The 6352-nt window shown below is 40.3% G+C and overlaps 1 non-coding gene across 1 annotated transcript; it reads left to right on the top strand.

The window, feature by feature from the left end:
* Positions 1-5843: 5843 nt before the first annotated feature.
* On the top strand, positions 5844-5947 carry LOC112781935 (small nucleolar RNA R71). Its single transcript, XR_003192681.1, has one exon. It is a non-coding gene; the product is annotated as a small nucleolar RNA R71 (small nucleolar RNA).
* The last annotated feature ends 405 nt before the right edge of the window (positions 5948-6352 follow it).

The raw sequence follows: 6352 nt of genomic DNA on the forward strand, positions 1-6352 counted from the left end.
ATTGCTAGTGAAACTAGCCTATGATGCCTTGGCATCACAACACCAAACTTAATACTTGCTTGTCCCTAAGCAAGTCCTGAGTTAATTGAGAAGAAAGTATGAAACAGAAAGCAATTACATTGGCTATATTAGCAAGCATTTGAAGTTCATCAGAAGGGTTTTATGCAGAAAGTTGCAGCATCACTTTTTCATACTTATCAGGTAGGATTATCACTTTTTTATTGCATCCATCAAAAATTGCTATGGCCTCTTGTTATTCTTATGTCTTTAGCACTTTTCTCTTCTTTGTTTTTCTTTTCTTTTTCTTAGAGCTTCTTTTGCTCCTTGTTTGCTTAGTGTCATGTGTTGCACAAGCCTTTGGCATTTTCTTTTTCTTATCAGTGCACTACACATATCCACCTTAGGCATTTTAGTTCACATTTCTTCTTGAGACATTAGTGCCCAGCACCTCTTTGTGTGACTAAATGTTTTGTATTTAGGTTGCTCTTGATAGTGGACTTTTGGTTGATAATCCCGGGTTAGTTAACCCAAGTTACCAAGTGTTGAAACACTCCTCAGAACCTATTCATCCAAGCATATCCTTAATACATAAACACCACAGGCATTTGTCTCAGAAGTTCAAACCATTGGTGCCTAGCTTATTTTCTCAATTTTTTTGCTTTTTGGTTGCCTTTTTCCGTGGCTATTTTCCTTTCCTTTTTCTTTCTTTTTCATAGCCAAAGACATTTATTCATCAAGATCCATAGACAATTTGTACTTCTACATAAAAAAATGATAATTCTACACTCTAATTTTAGTGATGTGACTAAACAATCAAGCATGCATACCACCACTTAATTCTACTTGATTTGTCACTAATTTAGCCAAGTTACTTTTGTTCAAACTTTTCTTTTATTTTTGAAACAGAACAAGCATGGCACGCACTTGTTTAAGAAGGTGAAGTTATATCCAAACATCTAGGCATTCACTTTATTCAAAGCACTTAACAAACACACATACTTAAAAAAAAACGACTCATAAAAAAAAAAAAGACTCCACCTAACACTTAGATGATTTATGATGAAAACATTCATAAAGACAAGTCACCAATTATCATTTGATTATTAAGGAACGAGACCACCTCTTATTTATTGCTTGGTTCTTCTTAATTCTTGGGATCCTGCTTCTTCTTGCTTCCTGCCTCTTTTTGACCACTTGTGCTTCCTTTGTCTTTTCTTATGAGCTTTTTCCAGAATCCAGCCTTTTTCATCGTTTCTTCCACTCCTTTTTCAAGGATCATTGCCTTGTTTATTTCTCCTTCTTTCCTCCCTTTGAAATACTCATCATAAGCTGGGAATGCTGGGTCCATCTTGTGTAGATGTTCCCCTATGTAGTTAAGCTTGATTTGCGAACTGATGTTGTAGTCAGCTTGGACTGAGTATCTTGCATTCTGTAAAGTAGTGGCTTCCTTGATTGCCAAGACATTGGCATCTTGGTGTTGGCATATGTGGCTGAAGGATTCCTGTAAGTGTAGATTTTGTTCCCTTTGCAGATCAAAGAATCTTGATTCAAAGTTCCTTTGCATATCCATCATTTTTAGATGAAAGTCTTCTTGTCTTTCCTGAGACCTCATGTATTGTTGAGACATTCCTTCCATGATTTCCTGCATTCTGCTCATATCCATGGGTTCTCTGGGAATACGTTGTCTTCTTTCAGGAGTTGCTTGCTCTTCTTGCTCTTCTTCTCTGTCTTCTCCTTCTTGTCTTTCTTGTTCTGCTTCTTGCTCGGCTTCCACTTGTTGCCCTTCTTCATTTCTTCTTCTTGTATGTCTTGGAGGAGTTGGGCCAAGAGTCATTCTGTGTGCAGTTATGGCCAGCCCAGGATATAGCCAATTAGGTCTTTCATCCTCAAGTGGTACTTTGGCATCGATGCATAGTCTAATGATGGTGCTAGGGAAATGAAGCCAGGATTCAGGGTCACTTTTCTCACTAAACTCTTGTATCTGTTCAGCAATGAGTTTATGAACTTTGATCTCTCCTCCAACCATAATGCAATGTAGCAAGATGGCTCTTTTAGGGACTATTTCTGAAGAGTTTGCAGTGGGTAGGATGGATCTCCTAACTATTGCATACCACCCTTTAGCTTCAGGTGTTAGGTCTCCTCTTCTCAAGACTCTTGGAGCCCCTCTTGTTTTTCTCACCCATTCAGCTCTGATGGCACAAAGGTCTTCAGCAATAGTTGTATAGTCAGGTTCTCCTCTCATCCTTTCGTCATAACTTGCTTGGCTGAAATGTATGTTTTTCAGGCCAAGAGTTTTCATGATTGCTTTGGGACTGAAGTCAACCTCCACCCCTCTCACATAGCTTTTGTATGTGGGGTTCTTGGTTTGATCCTCCCTTACTGCATTTGCATAAAACTCCTTCACCAAGTTGATGTTGATTCTAGTGATTGGCTTAGTTAGGAGCTCCCACTTCCTCTTTTTGATCTTTTCCCAAACACCTGGGAACTCATCCTTTTCAAGTTCAAAGGGGACCTCAGCTAGTACCGTTTTAGGTCTCATCCATTCGGCTTGAATCTCATGGAACACTGATCTGTATCTCCATGCATCGAATCCCCTGTTTTCCTCCATTGGCTGCTTGTCTTTTCTTCTTTTGTGGCTAGATGAGGCTGCCATTTTGGTAAGTGACAACTAAAGTTGACAAGGTGAAGCAAGAAGTGTTGTTGGAGGTGTGGTGAGATTGTTTTCGGCAAGAGATGGTTATGCTATGATGAAGGAAAAAGTGTATGAAGGAGGATTGATGGTGTAGGACTCGTTCCCTAAGTGGTTCTTTATAGTGCCCATGAGTGCAAAATGAACGGCTAGGGTGGTTTGTGAAGGGTGGCTTGATGGTAAATATATGAATTGTAGATAAGGACGCTTGGCTTTTCATTTTCTTGGAAGTATTCTAGATGCATTAGGTTGTACATGTAGCTTTCTTTTCTTGCAGAACTTCCTTTTCCCATGTGTTAATTTCAAAGATTTATGAATTTTCTTTTTGACCAAGCACGTCCCTCCCTTTGTCTTTTTCCTCCATTTTTGTCTTTTCTTTTGTACCTGCACAAACAAACAAATTTGCTATCATTTTTCGGTCCATGTGAATTATGAATAGTATTTGCACATGTAAATCAATGCTTGTCTTTGTGAGCTTATAGCCGTGACTTCTACATGTATGCACACTTATTATTTGGACACCAAACTTAGTTTTTGGTTAAGTCTCCTGATGACATGACATCCATATTGGTTGTCCTTAATGAGTGTGCATATTTCTACTAAATCATAGTCACCTTGGCTCTTTGATTCTAAACAAAGTGACTACCCTAAGTAATTGAAACTAAAGCATTAAAACATATGAATGGTATACTTGTCATGAATTTTGAAATCCAGAGGAACTTCTTGCTTTTCATAAACTGTGTTCAAAAAGAACACCAAACTTAATGTTTGGTTGTGCACCTTGAATGAAAGATGGAATTCAATTTGAGTAAGATTTGGGAGTGCCATCAGGCACACCAAACTTAGAGACCAATTGTAATTTACATGCACGGTTTAGTGCACTTAATCAATAGTTGTCCTGAGGATTCAAGTTCATGCATAAGAAACCATACTTTATTAGATGTAAAGCAAAGCACTAAAGATTAAGGATACTAAAAAACATGGGTTGCCTCCCATGAAGCGCTTCTTTAACGTCACTAGCTTGACGGTTGTCCCTTGTTAGGGTGGATTGTAGTGCTTGACGTCCTCTCCTCTCACTATGAAAACGTCCCCTCTTGATTCATTCATGACCTCTAAATGTTCCAAAGAAAGAACTTTCTTTATTGTGAACACTTGAGGGAGCTGAGAAGGAATGGTCTTGAGGCCAGGTGGGATTGGCAGATAATGACTTGAGATCACTTTATCTCCTGGAGAAAAACCTTCAGTGGGAATTTTCTTGTTTCTCCATCCTCTTGGCAATCTCCCTATCACTCTTCCCTTTCTCTTGAGGATTTCTTCATTGCCCTTTATGTCAGGAGGATCCTTCTGATCTGTTTCCACTGATTCTTGTGGCTCTAACTCTTGCAACTCTTGTTTGCCTTCCAATGACTGTTTTAGAGTCTCAGCTGCTGGATTACTTTCCTCCAAACACGGATAGCTACTATCATCTTTAGGCTTTTCAGATTCTGGTTCAGGCTCAGATGCAGGTTTGAAGACTTTGAAAATGAGCTGTTCATCATGTATTCTCAGAATTAGTTCTCCTTGTTCTACATCTATGAGTGCTCTAGTAGTGGCTAGAAATGGTCTGCCCAGAATTATAGGGTGCAAATAGCTTTCCTCCATGTCCACAATGACAAAGTCTGTGGGGAAGTAATAATCTCCCACTTTCACCAGCACATTTTCAACTACCCCTTCAGCTTGCTTCTGAGTTTTGTCAGCCAGTTGTATGATTACATCAGTGGATCTCACCTCATTCAGTTGTAGCCTCTTCATAAGAGTTAGAGGCATCACATTTATGCTAGCTCCTAGATCACAGAATCCTCTGTCAATTTTTGTTTCCCCAATGATGCAAGGGATATGAAAACTTCCTGGGTCCGTTTTCTTAGAGAGGGTGTCCTTCTTGATGAGAGCACTGCATTCTTTGTTCATTGTTACAGTTTGTCCTCCCTTCAAAACTCTTTTCTTGCTTAACAATTCCTTTAAATACTTGATGTGTGTGGGCATTTGATGAAGAATCTCAAGAAAAGGAATATTGACATGAAGAGAGTTAAATGTCTCTAGAAACCTTGAATAGGTTTTCTTTTTTTCACCTCCTCCTAACCTTTCAGGAAATGGTGCTTTTGGTTGGTATATTTCCATCATGCCTTTTTGCAGTTCCTTGGCTTGCTCAGTTCCACCTTCCTGCCTAACTTCTTCCACACCTTCTTTCAAGATTTCTGGTTCGTGCTCTGAGGGCCTGATTCCTTCTTCTGAGACTTCCTTCAATACGGTGATGGCCTTGCATTCTTCCCATCTTACTCTCTTTTGTTCCCCTTTAGGATTCTTTTCTGTGTCACTAGGGAACACTGCAGTTGATTTGGGGGCCTGTCGAGATAGCTCTCCTACTAGAGATTCCATCCATTTGAGTTTTTCACCATGGTTTCTTAAGGTAGTCCTCACATCATCCCTGAAGCTTTTCAATTCAATTATGTCTTGACTCATGGTTGCCATCATTCCTTCCATCCGGTTTAATTGATCTTGAAATTGTTGGTTAGGATTGGGTTGGGTAGGTTGATTACTTTGGTCATGGTATGACGATTGGGGGTAAGTGTGTTGTGTGGCTTGGTATGATCTTTGGTTGGAGTTTTGGTATGTGGAATTGTTTTGTTGGTTGTGGTTGTAAGGTTTGTGGTTTTGTGGTTGGGTTTGTTGGTTTCCCCACCCAAAGTTTGGGTGGTTTCTCCAGCCTGGGTTGTAAGTGTTGGAGTGTGGATCATATGATTGCCTTTGTTGGTTTCCCACATAATTGGCCTCTTCCCAATCACCTCCTTCAATGCCTACTTCCTCTTGATCTTGTGTGTGTATTGCAGTCACTTGCTTTGTTTCTAATTGCCTGGTAAGTTCTGCTAGTTGCTTGGCAAACACCTTGTTTTGGGCCAGAATTGTATCAACCTGGTTCAGCTCCATGACTCCCTTAGTGTTGTGCCTTTCTGATGCATAGTAGTATTCATTTTCAGCCACTGTCTCGATCACTTCAATGGCTTCTTCCACAGTCTTTTTCTTGTTCAATGAACCTCCTGATGAATGGTCTACAGCCTTCCTTGATTCATAAGAGAGCCCATCATAGAAGATGTGCAATTGCACCCAATCATGGAACATGTTTGGTGGGCATTTCCTTGTCAAGTCCTTGAATCTCTCCCATGCCTCGTAGAGAGTTTCACCATCTTGTTGTCTAAAAGTCTGGACCTCAGATCGAAGCCTATTGACCTTTTGTGGAGGGTAGAAACGTGCCAGAAACTTGCCTTCCACCTCATCCCATGTGGTTAGACTCCCCCTTGGGAATGATTCCAGCCACTTAGCTGCCTTGTCCCTAAGTGAAAATGGGAACAAGAGCAGTTTATAGGCATCTTCCTGGACTCCATTGGACTTCACAGTGTCACAAATTCTCAGGAATTTTGTGAGATGTTGGTTTGGGTCTTCATTAGCATTTCCTCCAAAGGAACAATGATTTTCCACCAATGATATTAGCTGTGGCTTGAGCTCAAAATTGTTGGCCTGAATGGGTGGTTTCTGGATGCTACTACCACAATTCCCAGAGGTTGGGTTTATGTATGAACTAAGAACCCTCCTCTCAGGAATGGCATTGTTTCCATCAGCTCTCTCATG

This window comes from Arachis hypogaea, chromosome 19 (assembly GCF_003086295.3).
Source record: "Arachis hypogaea cultivar Tifrunner chromosome 19, arahy.Tifrunner.gnm2.J5K5, whole genome shotgun sequence".
Taxonomy (NCBI): domain Eukaryota; kingdom Viridiplantae; phylum Streptophyta; class Magnoliopsida; order Fabales; family Fabaceae; genus Arachis; species Arachis hypogaea.